This window comes from Cebus imitator, unplaced genomic scaffold (genome assembly GCF_001604975.1).
Source record: "Cebus imitator isolate Cc_AM_T3 unplaced genomic scaffold, Cebus_imitator-1.0 Scaffold402, whole genome shotgun sequence".
In the NCBI taxonomy this organism is placed as follows: domain Eukaryota; kingdom Metazoa; phylum Chordata; class Mammalia; order Primates; family Cebidae; genus Cebus; species Cebus imitator.
In genome coordinates this window covers 1,779,255-1,799,473 of record NW_016107717.1, presented here as the reverse complement: position 1 = coordinate 1,799,473, position 20,219 = coordinate 1,779,255, and the positions used below count along the sequence as shown (strand labels likewise).

The 20,219-nt window shown below is 43.1% G+C and overlaps 1 protein-coding gene and 1 long non-coding RNA gene across 3 annotated transcripts in view; one reads left to right on the top strand and one right to left on the bottom strand.

Annotated features, from left to right (window-relative positions):
• LOC119468253 overlaps positions 1-20,219 on the bottom strand; it is a 47,176-nt gene that overhangs the window by 20,885 nt on the left and 6,072 nt on the right. The window lies entirely within an intron of this gene.
• LOC108289411 (protein transport protein Sec16B) overlaps positions 17,762-20,219 on the top strand; it is a 50,669-nt gene continuing 48,211 nt past the window's right edge. The window contains exon 1 of the mRNA XM_037731470.1: positions 17,762-18,355. The gene's annotated coding sequence lies outside the window, so the exon portion shown is untranslated. The remainder of the gene's footprint in view (positions 18,356-20,219) is intronic.

The following is a 20,219-nucleotide window of genomic DNA, read 5'->3' as shown; positions in this document are numbered from 1 at the left end:
TTAGTAGAGACGGGGTTTCACCATGTTGACCAGGATGGTCTCGATCTCTTGACCTTGTGATCCACCCGCCTCGGCCTCCCAAAGTGCTGGGATTACAGGCTTGAGCCACCACGCCCAGTGCAAACCTTTTTAAATACAGCCTCCCACACCACCCCAACAAACACAGAGTTTTTTTTTTTAAATAAATGTATACACATATAAGTTTTAAAAATAGTATGCATACTGTTCTGTAATGTGCTGTTTTAAATTAATAATATAGACATTCGTGTTAGTATATGAGTTATCTCTTTTTAGCAGCTGCTTAGTATTCCATAGTGAGGTATATGATATATAATCATTTCCTCATTAGTGGGCTTATTCATATTCACATAAGCATTTATCGATGTGCTTCTGTGTGAGCAAAAGTTTACGAATCTAGTAGGGGAGACAGACATTAATCAAATATATAAAGTCATGCTAAACTGGTGCCATCTGAGGTCTAATGGAGGAATTCAACTCAGGAAGATTAAGAAACTTCCTCGAGGAAAGACCCTTGAGCCTCTATCTGAAGATGGAAGCTTCTAGGAATTTAATCCTAGTGATTTAGATAGGGAAGAAAGGGAATATTCCAGGACCCTGTGGCTAGTGAAAGCTCAGTGAATAAAGGGAGCTGAAAGGAGTCTAGTGGGGCTGAAGCTTGAGAAATAAAGGCTACTGTTGTGAGATGAGGCTGGTGGTGGGGACCAGGTTAGGCAGGGATGTGCAAACAAGTTATGGGAGTTTTGACTTTACGCTAAAAGCAAGGGGTGCCACTGAAGTGTTGTAAGCAGAGGTGGGAAAGGGGCAGCATGACCGGAATGGCCTTTTGGAATCCCTCCAGCTATGGTGGGGAGAAGGGATTAGAGAGGAACAGTTAGGAGTCCACTAAAGCCCAAATGAAAGATGGTTGTATCCTGGACTAAGGTGGTGGTGATGGGGAAGGAGAGAAACGAACAGAAGGGAGAGCTATTCAGGAGATGAAGGTGAAAGGACTTGATGTTAAATTGGATATGGGGTAGGGTGGGGGAAGGAGAGGGAAATGTCAAGATGACTCTTAGCTCCTAGATGTTTGAGAAAAGGGACATCAGAATTGGGTTTTGGCAGTGGGGAGAAGCTATGATGGGGCAAAAAGTTACGTTTTGTAATTATTGAGATTTACAGGACATGTTAAATACCTGTCTGGGGCTCTGAAGAGAGGTGTGGCCTAGAGATGTAACTTTGGGAATCATTTGCAAGGAGGCGATATTGATACCTGTGGTGTGGCTGAGATTAACCATGGAGAGTGTATAGAGCCAGAAAAGAATAGGGTATAGACTAGCCTTGAACATGTTTCCTTTCAATAGAACCATGAATTATTTCATAACTGCTGTTTATCACCGAACGTCTTAGAGGGGGTAGTTTGTGATTTAAAATAAATGGCAAGTGAATATAAGGAAGGATGCAGTGCACAGCTGCAAAAGCACCATTCTCTTGATGAAGGGCCAGGGACTGGGGCTCTAATTCTAGCTCTTTGATCTTGGTCTAATCACCTTTTTACTCTTTTCTTTTTTTTTTTTTTTTTTTGAGATGGAGTTTCGCTCTTGTTACCCAGGCTGGAGTGCAATGGCGCGATCTCGGCTCACCGCAACCTCCGCCTCCTGGGTTCAGGCAATTCTCCTGCCTCAGCCTCCTGAGCAGCTGGGATTACAGGCATGCGCCACCATGCCCAGCTGAATTTTTGTATATTTAATAGAGATGGGGTTTCACCATGTTGACCAGGATGGTCTCTATCTCTTGACCTCGTGATCCACCCGCCTCGGCCTCCCAAAGTGCTGGGATTACAGGCTTGAGCCACCGCGCCCGGCACCTTTTTACTCTTTTCATGTGAAAAATAAGGATCACATGTTTTCTCTACCTTGCATGGTTCATGTGAGTGTCAAATGAGATAATGTATGTAAAAGTACTTTGCAAGTTATTTTCATAATAGGTTATAAGGTTGACTTTTACCAGTGTATTTAAATTCATTTCAGAGTTCATTTCATTTTATTGAAGCAAAAAATATATATTTTTTTCAGCATAAGCTGGGCTGACATGGAGCGAAAGAATTGTTTGATTTTTAAAATGGTCTCTCAAATATTTTTACATTTTAGCTAAAGCCATTGTGCTCTTTTATACAGAAGATTAGACGGAGTGATGGGAGCCCAGTGATCTGATGTACCTCAAAGAATTACAGAGCCAGACAAGGTCTAGAGAAGGACATGTAAGTTGATCAAGAGGGTAGAGAACATTCTTTGTGAGTGATGATAAAAGGATTAGCATTCTTCATTCTGGAAAGAAAGACACAGGCTGAGAGGGGAATATGATTGAGATTTATAGGATAATGAAAACCTAGGATAAAAATATGAACTTATTAAATCTCACAGCATAAGAACTAAGGACAACTTTAACATTTTAAAGAAATATTTTAGGGCAAAGTAAAAGTAGCACTTTTTAATAGAAGAAGAATAAACATATAGAACTTACTACTCTTAAAGTTTGCTAAGACTAAGAGCAAATATTGTAAGATATTTATATTGTTGGAGGATAGATTCATAGGAGATTATAAAATGAAACCAAAACTATTTGGTTAAGTCTCCGAAATCTGTTAGGATGACCATAGGGAATGACTACTAAACTTTGCTGTCTCTATCTGGCATCCTTATGTAAATCAAGATTCCTGAGTGTACATGCTAGAGAGTAGAGAGCAGAGAATTTGGGCTCAGGGGCCTGGCTGCAAGTATTACCTCTGTGACCTTAGAGAATCATTTCTCTTCTGTGTACCTCAGTTTACTCATCTGTTTAAAAAAGAAGGAGGGAAGGTAATATCAACTAACTAGTATGAGAGATTCAAATGAAGTGGTGTTTCTGAAAGTGTTTTGCCATTGATAAATGGGTTTATCCTTCAAATGTAAGAATTTCCTCTTTTATTGTAGCATTTTCAGTTTCATGCCCTTCAGGTGGGATGAGCTTTACCGCGCCCTTCCTGACCCTAGCCTAGTTAGGGAGCAGTACTTGCCAACTCAGAAATAGAGAGGATGGAGGGCAGAGAAGAATCTCTGGTCCTCTAGGGAGGTGGAGAGAATGCAGACACCCCTTTTCTGATACCCCTTTCCCTCTCTGGGAAGATCTGGTGGGTGAACTAAAGAACTAAAGGTAGGGAGAAACATCTTTCTTCTCCTTTAGATGTTTTGGGTGATAAGATGCCACTTAAAAGATGGTGGGGTGTTTGATTTTGGGTAACTTCAGGGTTCCTGTGGATCTTAGGAACCCTGAAAAAGTCTAGTACAGGGGCTGGATGAGAAAAACCATGAGGACTGGTTTCTTATGGCTATCATTGGTTTAGGATTTAAGGGAGAGAGAAAAATTCTGCAGTTCACTAAGGCAGGAAAGCTGAAGGAGATCTGGGAGCAGGGGAGGATCCCTTGAGCTCCGTGTGCATCTCTTGGGAATATGACTTGGCAGAGGGGGCACACAGCAGCAGGAAGAGAGAACTGACAGCAGATAACTTCCTATCCCCTCCATAGGAGATATGAACTGCTTCACCTGGCTTCCAAGCACTACACCATACAGTCTCATCTGATCTTGTTTCCCATGTGGTATAGTGGAGAGAGAATGGCTCATGAGCCAGGAAACCTTGGATTGGGATTTTTGCATCACCGCTAATTAGCTCTGTGAGCTCAGTTTCCCATGCATAAAATGATGATAATAGTAATGGCCGTATCACTGAGTTGCTATGAGGATAAAGTAAGATTATATTTGTGAAGCACATAGCATAGTGCCTGGCACATCACAGACCCTAGATGAGTGCCAACTTTTGTCATGACCCACCAGTACCCTCTTTTGTCAGGAGACTGATTGCTAAACGATGAGCTCTATGACGGGGGGGGGGATTGGGCACCGCTGTGTCTGTGGTGCACACCAGAGCCTGGAGGAGCAAGTCTCCCTGTTCCAAGATTCTGTCATTCCCTCAGTGAAACCAGCTTATATTGATTGTTCTCTCCTCAGAACTCCCACAGCAATTCAGTCCTCAGACAGCCATAGGTTTGCATATTTGACTTGCTGCATTGTATATGTTAGTCCTGTCCTTCAATGATGTTCAGCAAATGGTGAAATGATCCAGGTCTTGGATTAGAGATGCGACCAGGGGGTCAGTTCCTTAGATGCAGGACTTCTGTTATAACTGATACTTTCTCCCTGCACAGGATTCAGTGCAGCAAAGTGCCTGTCTTGCCCCAGGCCTGAGGGAAACCTACTGTTCTCGTGTGCTGCCTTTGACATGTGACACAGTGGGGTGCTTTACGGGAACTTCTCCCTTTGAGGACCTGGCAGACATATTTTCTGGCACTTACAGCTAGAATTCCTTCCTCATTCCTAGTACCTTTGAGCTGATGGGAAAGCTGTGCAGGGTGTTAAGTGTTATTGCTAACTTGTCACAATAAACAAAGCAGCGCTCGGAATACCTTTCTCAATATTAAAACAGCATTTACATGTCAATTGGTGCCACTTTCACGAAATGTACCATGCTTGCTTAAAAGATTCCCCGTCCTTTTGTTTTGAAAATTGTGAGAGCCAGTGGTAGTGGCTGGGGTAGGTTTGCTGAATTTCTTTCCCCCTTTCTTCTCTCAAGACAGGGTGAAGGGCAATGCCTTTCTGGAGGCAGTGTGAGGAAGTGGCACTAGCCCTTGCACGTCTCCTGCTTAGCATTTCTGCTCATTTCTCAGGTCCATTTTCTGATTCCAGGCCACCCTTTACAGATCTGTTAGAGCCAGGAACCACTGAGATCCACCCAGGATACCTCCCTACAGCTTCCAAGTCAGGGTCAATAACCTGCTCTTCCTTATAGAACAGTTCTCTTTTGACTTCAGCTTGTAAAAATTCTGATTTATGTATTAATTTCATTTTTATCCTCTCCTTTGCTTTAAAGGTTATCGTTTTTAAGTTAAAAATATCTGCAAGGAGACCTTGTGATCCTCTTCTCACTGACCCAGATATTTGAAGAGCAGGTATTTTAAGAGACTGACAGCCGCTTCTCATCTGAGGATTCAGGCCAGCTCTCAGGAGCTGATGAGCTAAATGTGATAATAAAATATTAATCCTATTTGCCATACATGAAACACTCTTCTTATTTTTCCTTACCTATCCAAACCCTACTCATCCTTCAGTGCGTTGCAGAAAAAGCTTTTGATCTGCGGATAAAAGTCTTGTGTTCAATTATCGACTTGGAAATTTATACTGTCTGACCTTGGGCAAGCCACTTCATGTCTGTGAATCTTGGTTTCTTCACCTGTAAATCAGGAATGCTGAGACTCTCACAGAGTGAATGTAGAGGGTTTAGGGTCCAGCCAGCCTGGTGACTGGAATATACAGAATGGAAATACCAAACTCCAGAAGGCCCAGTTTGAGTAATCCTCAATCACTGATCTCTCCTATTTTTATATTTCTATTATTGAGTCTATCTGCATCATACAATTTAACAATTAACTATACCTTGTCTTTAACATGTGGCTCTCATTTTCTTCACATCGCCAGCTCGTGGCTAAGAACAGGAGGGTGCTGTGGATTTTATTTTTCTTGTGCTAACATTGCAATATTAGGCACTTAATTCTTGATAATTGATGGATGGAGTACATTACCCATTTTACGAAATTTGGGTTCTGCCACACAACACAGGTTGTGTTGTCTTGACCGGTCCAATTTCACGCCTGTTGCTAATGAGATAGCAGGACGTTTTTTAGGCTTTCATTCTCTTGTCTAATTGTGGCTTCTCATCAAATAAATGTGTATTCAAAGACACTGCTGACCTGCTATGAACAGAGAGTTTGTTTGGCTTGTTGGCCCACTGTGACGATGGGTTTTCCCGCTGGAGCTTTGTTTTTTCTCTCAAGCAGGTTGGAGGAGGCTCATGGAGCTGTGTGTATGCCGGCCAAGACTGTCTTTCTCCTGCCCTGACACAGAGGGCCAGAAAGGAGGCCTATGGCTGACCCTCTTCTGGCTGTGGCGTGTTCTCAGTGGAATTCATAGTGGCTCAAAGAGCCGGTGTTATTTGGGTGGGAACCCCCATTCCCAGCTGTCATATCGCTTTTACCAATTGCCTGCTGTGGGTTGAATTGTGTCCCCCAAAATATGTGCTGAAGTCCTAGCCCGTGGTGTGAATGTGACCGCATATGTGAATGTGACCTGATTTGGAAATATGGTATTTGCAAGTGTAATCAAGTGAAGATGAGGCCATGCTGGATTGGGTGAGCCCAAAATCCAGTGTCTGCCATCCTTGTAAGGAGAGAGAGGGATTTGGCCACACACACAGAGATGGTCGTGTGAAGATGAACGCAGAGATTGGGCTGATGCAGCTACAAGCCAGGGATTGTCAAGGCTGTCTGGGAGCTGCTCGAAGCCGGAAGAGGCAGGAAGAGTTCTCCTCTAGAGGCTGCAGAGAGAGCATGGCCCTGCCCACACCTCAATTCCAGACTTCTAGGCTGCATTGATCCTCATGGCCACTCCCAGGCTATTGCTTCTCCCTAACCCTCCCCACAGCTTGGAAACACAGGCCTTGGGAATCTGTGTAAGCCTCCGCCTCCTGTGTGTGGGCCCCTCCCAGCCTGCTGTCATTCTTGTCACTGTTCCCACCGAGTGAAGCTTTGAGCCCCTGCCGGCTCTGCTTGGTCTCCTCACCTCTTCTTGTGGTGATTGCATTCTCTTGGAGAATAAATTTCTGTTGTTTTAAGCCACAGAGTTTGTGGTAATTTGTTATGGCAGCCACAGGAAACTAATATGCTGCCCAAGAGTCAAAATATAAAAGAGAGGCTCTAATTAGAATCGACTACCACCTTCCCCTGTAAGGCCTTGATTCTAATCCCACCGTGCCTTACCTGGTGATTACCTGAGTACGGGGTTCCCAAGCCCCTCCCCTCCACAGCTCTTATGGTTCCTTATTTGACTTCATCTCCCAGGCTCCTGACCCCCAGCCTCTTCCTGTATATCATCAACCTCACTGTTGTGCTCCAAATGATGCCTGACTCACTCCTGGGGACAGGGGGACACCCCTCAAGTGTACCAGGGCCTGAAGCTGAGGTAGGTATCTGCATGGCTCCTCATGGCCACTCCCAGGCTGTTGCTTCTCCCTAACCCGCGCCCCGGCTTGGAATCACAGGCCATGGAAATCTGCTTAAGTCTTCTGTGCTGTGGTCTGAAGCTTTGAGCCCCTGCGGGCTCTCCTTTGGTCTCCTCACCTCTTCTCTTGGTGATTGATTGTCCACGTATGTCAGTCAGGCCCACCCCTGGCTGTATAATTATTTGGGAGGATTTTAAAAATGCCTCGCATTACACTTCTCTCCTCCCCTTTCCCTGTTTCTACCCAATTAAGCCCGAATCTTTAGGGGTTTGGAGGCATGTGTATTTTTATTTTGTTTATTTTATTTGAGACAGGGTCTCACTCTGTCACGCAGGCTGGAGTGCAGGCACCATCTTGGCTCACTGCAACCTCCGTCTCCTGGGTTCAAGCAATTCCCCACCTCAGCCTCCCGAGTAGCTGGAACTGCAGGTGCACACCACCATGCCCGGCTAACTTTTGTATTTTTTGGTAGAGATGGGGTTTCACTGTTGGCCAGGCTGTTCTCAAAATCCTGACCTCAAGTGATCCACCTGCCTTGGCCACCCAAAGTGCTGGGATTACAGGTGTGAGCCCCTGCACCTGGCTGGCATTCATATTTTTTTTATTTTTTATTTTTTTGAGACGGAGTTTCGCTCTTGTTACCCAGGCTGGAGTGCAATGGCGCAATCTCGGCTCACCGCAACCTCCGTCTCCTGGGTTCAGGCAATTCTCCTGCCTCAGCCTCCTGAGTAGCTGGGATTACAGGCACGTGCCACCATGCCCAGCTAATTTTTTGTAGTTTTAGTAGAGACGGGGTTTCACCCTGTCGACCAGGATGGTCTTGATCTCTTGACCTCGTGATCCACCCGCCTTGGCCTCCCAAAGTGCTGGGATTACAGGCTTGAGCCACCGCGCCCAGCCTGGCATTCATATTTTTTAAGAGCTCCCAGGTCATTCTAGTATGTGGCCAGGTTTCAGAAGCCGCTGATCTAAGTAGTATTCTGGCCTCTTGATTCTTGGCCTCCCTAGTGCCAGCAGCCTTTCCTCCTGCCTCAGCCACTCACTCTGTCATGCTGTGGTGATTGGCATTCCTAGTACTTGCTCCAACCTCAAAAATATTGATTTCTGGCATCCCACTCTGACTACCACCTCCCCACTCCAGTTCCCTCCCTCTAGAACCCCAACTTCAACCATTGTCTGACCTCACCAGGCTCACTCATCCATATATATTTTCGTTGTCCATCGTGACCCTCAGACTCCCCTTCCATCCTTCCTTTACCAGCTTGGATCCATGGTCCCTGGCTCTCGTGTTTCTCCCATGCTTTCCCCTGGCAAACCCCAGACCTGGTAAAACTCTACCCACCGATTCAGGTCTGTATCCAGGCACCAAATCTCAGAGTGTGGCTGGATAAAAATACATAGCTGGCTTACTGCTCTTAATTTTATGCACAGAGCTCAAGTGGATTCTCAGTGGTGCCTAGTGGTGCTGCCTCATTTCCCTAGTTAATTTACTTTCCTATTCTTCGAGAGGCTATTTTACACCTTCTGTCTCCAAACCAACTCCCTCTAGTATCTCTGCCTCCTCACTCTTCCAATAGGCCCAGCTCGTCTGCCTCCAGACGTTTGCACTTACAGTCACTCTGTCTTCCACACTTCCCTCTGCCATTCTTGCCATGAAAAACCCTTCACTGGATTCATTTCCACTTCTCAGAGAAGTGTTCCCTGACTGCTCTGCCTAAAATAGCCTCCCGCCCGGGCCCTGACGCTCTCTATCCTCTGACTCTCCCCTATGCACTTACCCCCGCTGGCATTACATGATGGGTTTATTTTTGTTCACTTGTCTGTCTCCCTCCCTGGATCCTAGGCTCATGTAGGCAGCTCCCTTCTGGTCCATCTGGTTCACCTCTACATCTACGACACCAGGAATAGTGCCTGGCATACAGCTGGCTCTCAGCAAATGAACCGGCGAATGGATGAGCCAAGCAATGGGCCTAAGTTAAGTATTTTTGAACTGCTGACTTGGGAGGAAGTATAAACAGGGATTAAAAAGTTCAAGCTCTTGATCCATACTAGACCTGGACTCAAAGTCTGGTTCTATCCTTGCTAGCTGTGGGCCATTGAGCAAAGTACCCACCTTCTCTGAGCTTCGGTTTTCTCACCTATAATAGAAGGGGATGGATGACGGAAGCTACATCAAAGGGCTGCTGTGTGGGATTGCCTAAAATTATATACATATAAGAATCAGCAAAAAGCTGGCAAACTGTAAGCACTCAACAATTGTTAAATAATAGCATACCAATTTACTAATTACTATTAGGTTAGAGTTTTAGACCATAGGCTGCAGTACTTGTCTAAATGCTTTACTGGTAGTGATTCACTCTTCACAACAACCTTTGAGATAGTTACTATTAACCCCATATCACAGATAAGGAAGCTGAGGCCCAGAGAGATTCAATGATTCACCTGACATCATGGAACCGGAGAGTGGCAGAGCCAGGACCCAGCCTGACAGTGTGGCTTCCGAGCCCACACACATAACCGCTGTGATATACTGTCTTTGCTCTAAAAAGGGGCTTTTTCACATTTTACAGTCATTCCTGGGGAGTTCAAGATGTTTTCAAAATACTTGACCCAGTCTTATGGTGGGTAAACATGAGATTTCTCATCTATTGTAAATAAGTAATTTAGTTTAAGTAGTGGAGCTTAAAATTCTTTCAAGAAGAAACATTTATACTTATTTTCTGCCATGGGTTTGGTTTAGTGACGTCTGAGCTAATACTTCCAATCTGCTGGTGACATTGGAAAGGATATGCCTATGAAATCCAAAAGGTGTGTATTTAGGAGCACATCAGTTACTGCATTTTTCACTTTTTTTTTTTTTTGTAGAAATGGGGGTCTTGTTATGTCCCTCAGGCTGGTCTCAAACTTCTGGCCTCAAACGATCCACCTGCCTTGGCCTCCGAAAATGTTGGGGTTACAGGTGTGAGTCACCATGCCCGACCTTTCTTTTTTTTTCTTTTTTCCTTTTTTTTTTNTTTTGAGATGAAATCTTGCTTTGTCACCCAGACTAGAGTGCAATGGCATGATCTTGGCCCACTGCAACCTCTGCCTCCCAGGTTCAAGTGATTCTCCTGCCTCAGCTCCTGCTTTCATGTTTATTCTATTGTTTAGTTACATGCAGACAAATCTAGTAACTTCCCTAATTTATCCAAGCTGTCTGAACCAAAGAAAATGCAGGTTTATGAGTATGTGGATGTACGCTTTATGTACACATTCCAAGTGTATCTCTTTTTAAGTAAGGGATATGTGTGGGAAATGAGACTGCAATATTGTCTTAGAATTGGGGGTCCCAAGTTCCATGTAAACTAAAGGTCAATATTATCAATAAGGGCATGTGTAGTACAAGTGTTCTTTAATATGTGCAACATTCACAGATAACAAATCTTTTAATATTCCATCTTATTTCTTTTTTCACTAATCTTTTTTTCTTCACCACCCCAAGTTAATTTGAATTCATCACCCACTCCTGACCTCTCATAGCACTTAATGTTGATATCACACACTCGGCATTTGTTTACATTCCGCTCTTTATGGATATCTACTTGTATCCTTAATTTCATCTAGTTGAGTAATTATTAACAACCTAAAGTAGAATAATCGCAAGACAAGATGGCAAATGCAGGCCATATTTAATTATTCTTTGCATAAATCTCAGGAAGTGCTCTTTGCATACAAAGCAAGAATATGGTAATTATGAGTGTCTTCTCTAATTATGACAAGCCACTTTTCACAAGATCTGCTGTTAATATTTGCAGCACAATGTTGTCGGATCCTTGACAGCCACAAGCCCTGAGTTCTACTGTATGACCTTCACAAGTTATTTAACCTTTCTGAATCTCTCATTTATTTTATTTTATGAGACAGGGTTTCACTTTGTTGCACAGGCTGGAGTGCACTGGTGTGATCAAAGCTCACTGCAGCCTCAACCTGTTGGGTTCAAGTGATCCTCTCAACCTCAGCCTTCCAAGTTGGCACAAAGCACCATGCCTGGCTAATTTTTGTATTTTTTGTAGAGACAGGGTTTTGCCATGTTACCCAGGCTGGTCTTGAACTCCTGAGCTTAAGTGATCTGCCTGCCTCAGCCTCCCAAAGGGCTAGGATTATAGGCAAAAACCACGTGCCTGACCTGAATTAATTTTTATCTAAAATGATGGGTTGAATTCAAGATAAATGCTATTGTTTGATTGTTTTCCCCTCAAATCCATATGGTGAAATCCTAACCCCCAAGGTGATGGTATCAGGAGGTGGGGACTTTGGGAGGTGATTAGGTCATGATGGGGGAACCCTTATGAATGGGATTAATTCCCACCACGCAAGGTTACAGTGAGATGTCTGCATATGAGGAATGGGTCTTCATGGAACACTGAATCTGCCATCCTCTTGAGCTTGGACTTTTGAGATTCCAGAACCGAGAGGACTAAACACCTGTTGTTTATAAGCCACACAATCTGTGGTATTTTGTTATAGCAGCCCATACAAACTGAGACAAGATCCTTTAGGATTACAAAAAATTTTTAGGACTCTACTTTGAATTATTTTTGTAGTTGAAGTAAAAGAACATTTCTTTTTAAAAAGTTATTTTGAAAACAGTTCCATAATTCAGAAATTTTACCAAAATCAGACACTTTCCCTATTTAACATTGAGAACTTCCTCCATTCCAGGATAATAAATACCTAATACATATGTGTCTTCTGCTTCATACTTGTATGTACTTCATACACAGCCATTAAGGCAATTGAACAACTTGAATTTTCTGTAATTTTCCCAATTAAAAAAACTTCCATTGTCTATATAATTAAGATAACTTAACATCTAGGTACATTCATATGCCTCACATAATTTTGTTTTGTTTTGTTTTGAATCTAGGCCTCACTCTGTCACCCAGGCTGGAGTATAGTGGTGTGATCTTGGCTCACTGAAGCCTTGGCCTCCTGCCTCTCAACCTCAGCCACCTAGGTAGCTGGGAGCACAGGTGTGCGCCGTCACACAGGGCTAATTTTTGTGATTTTAGTAGAGATGGGGTTTCGCCATGTTGCCCAGGCTGATCTCAAACTCCTGGGCTCAAGCAATCATCACGCCTCAGCCTCCTAAAGTGCTTGGATTACAAGCATGAACCACCTTGCACAGCTCACTTCATTTTACTTCAAAAAAGTGGCCAAGAAATACACAGTGACCTCTCTTGTATTCTAATTATGTAAGATGTGTTGATTATTTGGTCATTGATCAGCAAGTGCTTATTTCTCAGTTTTTGGCTGGTGCTAAAATGCAGGGATTGGTTGATCAATTCTAAGTCTTTTTTCCTCAATTGGTAGTTTTTAAAATAATTTCTGAATCACCCCTGGAGGCACCATCTGAGATAGTATGGATTGAACAGCAGTCAGCAATGTGCTCTGGGGTCCCTCCCTCTGTAGAAAGGGTGTGAAGAGGTGACCTGCCTCTGACAACAAGCTCAAAGGAGGGAAGGGCTGTGTGAGGTCTGGGCTAGAAGAGGATTTTACATTTTCTCTTTTGCATGGCTTTTCTTTTCTGGATAAACAGAAGACATCTTTAAGGATTCTTTTGCGTGTTTGGAACAGGGAGAGGAAAAACCCAGATCCATTTAAGATTCAGCAGAGGGTTTGGAAGCATAAGAATTCAGGCAAGTTACCACTTGTCGATGATTCTTACATAATAAAGACAGCTTTATTATTTCTTCTGATTACATAAATAAAGTGTCTTCCTTAATACCTACATACTCATAAATAATCTGAAATAATTCTATATATGCATTATAATGGCATGAGGGATAATACACCTTTTCACTCAGTAATATGTCATAGAAACCCTTGCAAGTCAACTGGCATAGCTTTACTATTTGTTATTCGGTATCCTAATGCTTCACAACATAAATATCTCACTATTTATCCAACTATTTCTTTCTTAATGAGCATTCACCTTTTCAGTTTTTTTTTTTGCCACTCCAAACTAATAATTTTATAATGAACTAACACCTGTAATGCGGAGTCCCTAATTTTCACTTTTTCAATGTTTAATCCTGATGCAGTTTTTTTTTTTGTCAATTATTAACCTGCTGTCCTGATTGTTTAGGAGTTCAATGTAATAGTTAGGTTCTTTTTGGAAAACAAAGGTGAGTGTGTGGTTTCTGTAATTTCAGAGAGTGGCCTCTTTTATTCAGACCTTCTCAATATGGTGGTCAGATCATGTTTCCAGCCTCAGGAGCTGCATATTAAGCCATTCCGATGGGAAACTGCTACTGAAGCAGAAAGGTTCTGGGCAGCTGACGTGGCAACACAGTTTACAGTATCTGCCAGCTGTGAGTAACAGCAGGCTGTGATGATGGGATATTGCAGAAGCAGCAGCAGCAGCTCCTGATTTAGGGGCAATCGATGTAAGTACTTATTTTCACCATTAACCAATTAACACAAACCAAATGCAAATTGAAGAATGCTAAGAGGGAATACAGTTCTCATTGGAGACCCTTCTAGGAGACTCATTTGAGAAACATTTGGTCTCAACCAGAATAGAAAGGCATTAAGCCAGCACATGGTTTTCAGCAAAACGAAGAACTTCACAGGGTTTTGCTTGAAAAAACTAACTTCAGCTGTGGCAATGCCACTTTCCAACCCTAACTCCTTGGAGTTCCTTCATACTCTGGCAAAGGCTGTTCCCTGGGGGATGGAATGTATTGTTAATGTTCGAAAGAGCACGTGATTTCAACTTACCAGAAAACTTCAGGCAGGTTTGATTATGGGAAGACGAAAGGAGGCTTAGCAGCTACAGTGCTTGAAGAGAGGAGAGAGGCTGTTAAATATTTTAAGGAGGATTCAAGTTGGTTAAAACTGACTTAGGGGCGTTGTGGAAACTTTTGTTCTCAGGCTATATAGATGACTAGGGGTGTGGTGCCTGCCAACCCCATGACAAATGAAACTCTGGCTTGGATCTCTTTACAAGAGGTGGCTCTATGGCTTCTGTTGCCAAGGCTTCCACACTGGAAGTCATATTTAGAGTTTCTAGTATTTTCAAAGTTCATAAACCGTGTATTTATGGATTGGTGTTTTTTTTTCCTTTCTGTCGAGACCTTTAACTCTGATGTTCAGCTCTGCACAAAATCTCATAAGTGACCAACAGCAGCATAACCTGAGTGTGGTTAACTTATTGATAAGCATATTTTTGATTTGTCACCTCTCTGTGCAGGGGATACCTAAGTGAACAAGATGGAAAAGGTAGGTCACTGCCCTTGCGGAGTCTGCTGCCCAGCAGGAACAGCAGATGTTATGAGAGGAGAAATGAACACTGGGCTGGGAGTCGGGGGACCTGGATTCGGGTCCTGGCATTGATCCCAGTGAACCATATGGCACTCTGGGCTTCAGTTTATGTGCTATAAAATGAATGCGTTGGGATGGATAACCTCTTCAGTAATTGATTGCTCACCTAGTGTGAATTTTCCCCTTGCTGAACAGCTTCTCACACAGCATTGCCTTAGCTCCACATCCAATTCGAGGACAGGCGCTTTATTTCTGAAATAGATCTCACGTGTCACCAGCCAGGCCTCATCAGATTGAGATATTCTATAACAGAAACTTAAAGGATTTCTCACGTGTCACCAGCCAGGCCTCATCAGATTGAGATATTCTATAACAGAAACTTAAAGTATTCTCCTAGATGGGCCCATTTACAGTGCAATGTTGATAGGAGGAATAGATGCCTTTGAGAAAGATGTCTTAAAGGGAGCAATTCCACACAGATTCGTCTTATATATCTGTTTCTGTTTTCATATGGTTATTGAGTTATTGATGGGAACAAGTGCCTTTTCAGCTGCTGCTGACTTTTGAGAGGCAAAGACACAAAAGCCTGACTCTTAAGAAAATGAAATTGCTTGAAATAAGTGTGACCCATAGGCTTAAGGTTTAAAAGAAATTTAACTGAGTCTAAAAAAAAAAGAGAGAGAAAAAAAAGAAAAAATCAGCCAGGCTGTGGTTTCAAGTAGAATAGAAAATACCCACCCTTGGAAGCAGTGCACTGCGGCCTCAGCTTCTAGAACTCGCCGCCATCAGTTCAGTCCTTTTTGACTCTGGAAATTATGGGAGATTCATAACATGTTAGCAGAATGATGGATCAAATCCATTTTTAAAAAGTACGATTTGTATGTAGACTTACTGTCCAGCAGCCCTGCTAGCCTAGCTCACAAAATTATGTACATGGGCAGTCATACCCTTGCTGCCTCCCTCCTTTCCCCAAGACAGAGGTGCACTTCCTGACCTGGGACAAATCCCTTCTCTTGGATTACCCATCCCCATGAGCCTCCTCTGGAACCACCACACTCATCACTCAGTTCCTTTATTCTCCTGTGTCTTCAGTCTTTCCGTTGGCTTTTCACCACGGATAAAAACATCTTCAAGTCTCTCCCATTTTACAACATACAAACCAACCAACCACCAAACCAGCCAACGAACAAAAACAATCCCTCACTGTTCTCTCCCTTTTCTGACCCTTTCACCTACCCTGTGGACTCCAGTGGGCACTTTGGAGTTCTTATGTAATTTGATGTCTTACTGTGTTTGTCGTCTTTACCCCTTTCTTGACAGTCTCTCCTCCCTTGGTTGCCTTTGACGCTGTTCTGACTTTGTGTTCTTAGTCTTCATTGACTTCTCTTCCTCTACTTTTTACCTTAAACTCCTATTTTCTTATTTTGAAGTCTGTGCTTTTCCTTGACAATCTCATTTATATCTGTGATTTTAATTATGATTTGTGTGCTGATAATGCCTAAATCAAAGCACACAAATCTTTATGAGAGAAGCGAAGTATAAACAAATGAACAGAGCCCACCGCAGATGTGTGTCTCTGCAGACTTCTCTTGGGAGCTCTTTACTCAAATTCACTGCCTTAGACACCCCAACTCACCATGGCCTATCCTGAACGTAGTTTTCTCTGAGTTGGCTGCTTTTCCCTCTGCATATGATAATGTATGTAACTTCTACCCTTATAGTTACCACATTTTACTAAAGTGATTAGTTTACTTTATTTGCCTCTCCAGTTGATGGTGAAAACCTAAGAAAGAGAATTATGTCTTTATTTTTGTATTCCTAATGCCTCTAACACGAGGCACCTAGTAGTTATTCAGTCATCAGTTATTGAATAAATAAATGGTGGGCAGATGGCTGCTTGCTGCTCTAGATTGACATTCTGTTATGTCTGTCAACCCAGTGAGAAACATCCTTCTTTCCCAGTACTTCAAGCATGAATTCTGGGTGCATGCTTTTTGGAATGTCTCTGGACATGTGCTGACTGCTGAGTTAATCCCATGGCCAGGGAGATCCAAGACTATTACTGTCCAGGTCTAAATTTTATGCCCATTCTTAGAGCAAGAGATGGGGCAAGTCTCACACATGACAACTAAACTGAGAGGGGGCAGGGAAGTTCATAAAAGGAAAATTGATAATTTATTGCCAGACGCCGGAGTGTAGGATGCTGGCAGAAATGGCAGGTATTCATCATAAGTGTCTGCGAAGCTCTTCGGTGGATACCCTCTTCAGTAACTGATTGCTCACCTAGTGTGAATATTCCCCTTGCTGAACAGCTTGTCACACAGCATTGCCTTAGCTTCACATCTAGTTCAGGGACAGGCACTGCCTTTGCTGCCCATTTAGCTTTTATCATACCAGTTATATGAGAAAATGTCATATGATCCAATTTTAGCTTTTATCACAGCAATTATATTATAAAAGCTAGGGGGTTTGCACATGCTTTTGAGGAATGCCTGCTGTTTCTACACTCCACTCTTCTTGTCCAGGTGTCAAGCAGGGACAGTCTTCAGCATCAACTCTCAACTTTTATTTGCATTCTAAGCTCGAAACACATTGAGCATAAAACCCATTAAGATGCTGCAAATGTACCAGGTCTTCCTTTGCCTCTTAGCCCTCATTATGTCTGTTCTGCCCACAAAACATTCTCTCTTGCTCTCCTTTCAGGATAAGGCACTCTCGTCCTTCAGGTCTCAGTTGAGACAGATTTTTTTTTTTTTTTTTTTTCAGAGAAACCTTCTCTGGCGAGGGTTGACACCTTTGCTGTGCATTACATCTGCTTCTCACTGTCATCCTCTCCCAGCACTTACACTGGAATTGCCTGTTACCTAGGCTGTGTCCCCATTAGGCACTAAACTCCAAGAAGATAAGGAACAAGTTCACCTTGTCCACTCTTTTTTGTAGGAACACGATCTCACTATGTTGACCAGCTTTCTTGAACTCCTGGCCTCAGTGATCCTCCTGCCTCAGGCTCCCAAATTCCTGGGATTACAAGCATGAGCCGCAATGCCCAACTAGAAAAAGCACTACGCTGTTTTAAACAACATTGATGACAATCATTTGTCGAACGCTTATCAAGGCTGAGTGCCTTTCCTAGATCAGGCATTCATTTATTTGCCAAATACTAATTGTGCACCTCCTTCATGCCATGCACAGTACATTATCTCATTTATTCTATAACAACCTTGTGAAGACATCCATTATTATGCACTCATTTAGCAAGTGGGGACACTTAGCCTGAGAGGTTAAATAACTTGTGTGAAGTCTCATAGCTAATCAGCGGAGGCATTGGAATCCAAATCCAATTCTGACTGCAAAGCCTGAGCTCTCAACTCCCATAGTGTACCAAAGACATGAGCTTTGAATATAGTTTAGCTTGTTATGCCTTTAACAGAATGTAAGAAACATGAACGAGAGAAAAGCAAAGTTTCATTGAAAACCCACTCCTGTATTTAATAGGCACTTGCAGTGGTGTATTTCCATATATCATTTCATCCACATCACAGCCCTTTTAAATGAGATTTTTCCAAAGGCACGTGGCTAGCAAATGGTTTAGTTACAACCAAATCCAGGTTTTAATTTCTGTTTTGTTTCCTTTGGGCTTTTGCTACTTCCCAAAATGACTAAGGAAAGGACAGTTTTTAGGGAGATATAAACAAGATCATGACTCTCTACCGGGAGAGGAGCAGACTGCTGAGTGGCATGGGGCTGTCTACCGATTCAGACAGCTGCAGTGAGAGTCCGAGTCACACATGTGACTGTGTGTGTCATGCATCAGGAAGAACATCTGGACTCTCAAATACTGGGGTGTGTTTCTATACGGAGCCTGAGGACCTACCCTCCTTGAAGGACAAACACCACCCATCTCAGGTAAACTGAGAGTGTCACTGGCCCCTTGGGTACCTTGTAGTGTCTTATATAATATGATAATTTTTACCCAGCAGTAGAGAATAGTTGAAGTTCTGTGACCTTGTAAATCAAAGAGCTGTGTGTGCATGAGGACCTTGGCCTGAGTCTGTCTGGCTTACACACTGGCTCACCTGCAGAGATGGAGACTTTCCACAGATTCTTTCCAGCTCATTGGCTCTGTATGTCTGAAGTCTGCTTCTATTTAGAGTGCATCTCTCAAAATTTTCCATCAAATGGCAGAGAGTAACTTTTGGGGGTACAGGGTATGTGTGTGTGTATATGCATCTGCCCCATTGCAAACGTAAAATTTCTTTGAAGTATCATGCTTCATCTTTAAAATTAATGCACATTTGAATTTCATTCAAAAACATTTGTATTTGTTTTAAATGAAGATATTATTAAAATTGCTTAGGAAATAAAATTGGTGAGTATCCCATGGCATTCTGAATTGTTCCTGAAGCAGGAAGTACTCCAGTGTGAGAAGCACTGGGCTGCCTTTTCTTAAAGTTTCTAATTTTGTTGTCTTCACCTTAGCCCACTATTTCTCTTTCTGTGTTGTTGAGAAAACACATTTTCTCTGTTTCTTCTTAATCTCGTGGCTCAATGGGGGCATTGGATTAAGTGTCAAGGAGGAGTTGTAGATTTCACAGTAGTGATGAGTAATCAATTAATCCCTTACTGATGACTTGTGCAGAATACTTCCTAGGCAATTTATGATATTTCCAGGAAAATAATAAACAGTTAACATTTCTTGTGAATTTTGTGATTTGCCAAACACTTTGTAGGGCTTTAATCTAATTTTACCCTTATAACAACCCTGAGGTAGGAGGTTCTATTATTATGCCTATTTTACAGATGAAGAAAAGGAGGTGCAGAGTAACTTGCCCAAGTTCACACAGCTGGCATAGTGGGGCTGGGATTTGCACCTGGACAGCTTTATTCCAGGACCACCAAGACATCCTTTCAGCCTGTAGCTGAGAGAACGTTCCAAGAATATTCCAGTCCTACTTCATTTAGCGGGCTTATGAGTCACCTCTGCCTGCTGGAGCTTGACATGGGGTCAGAAGTCACAGCAGTATCCATCTGCCACCCACTGTTCTTGATTCAGGGGGCATCAATCAAATGGGAGGGTTGAAGAGAGGAGGAGGTTGGGCCACCTCTGCCAACCTAGGGCTAATAAGGAAGCACAGAGTCATTCTTCCTGAATGATAGACTGCTTCTCCAGCTCTTGGCAGCAGAAGTGAATGCAAAGCAGGCAGGTTTGCAGGCAGCTACGGAGGTGGCATTTGAAGGAGTGCTGTGCAGGTTTATCCACAGGGTGCCTTGGTCCTGTAGGAAGCCTGCATTGTGCCTAAACCTTCACTTCTAAGGTTGTGGTAAGAGTCACAGACCCAGGACTGGCACTGGTAGCTTAAGGCGCCTGTGCCAGGCTAATTGTCGCTGGCACAGGCACCGTCTTTTCCTGGCACACCTCCTCCTAATAACTAGAACAGCTGAGCAGCACAGGATGCATTGCATCTTGTCTGCCGCCCAGCCACCTGAAGCAAGGGGCTGAAGTCTTGGCGGCCAACACTGGCTGAGGCCATGAACTTCGTATCCCAGACTCTTTCCAGAGAGTAGCTTAGCTGGAGTCAAGAGGCTGCTGCTCTTCACTAAACCATCACCCCTTGATTCATTCTTAGAGTCAGAAACATGAGATGCTACGTTGACTAAAAAGAGCCGCAGCGCATCAGATGTTGCTGGAAATATATGTGTGGCCATTATCCCATCATTCCCACTTTGGTTAAGAATTAAAAATAAATTGTTATTATAATGTAATGTCTTT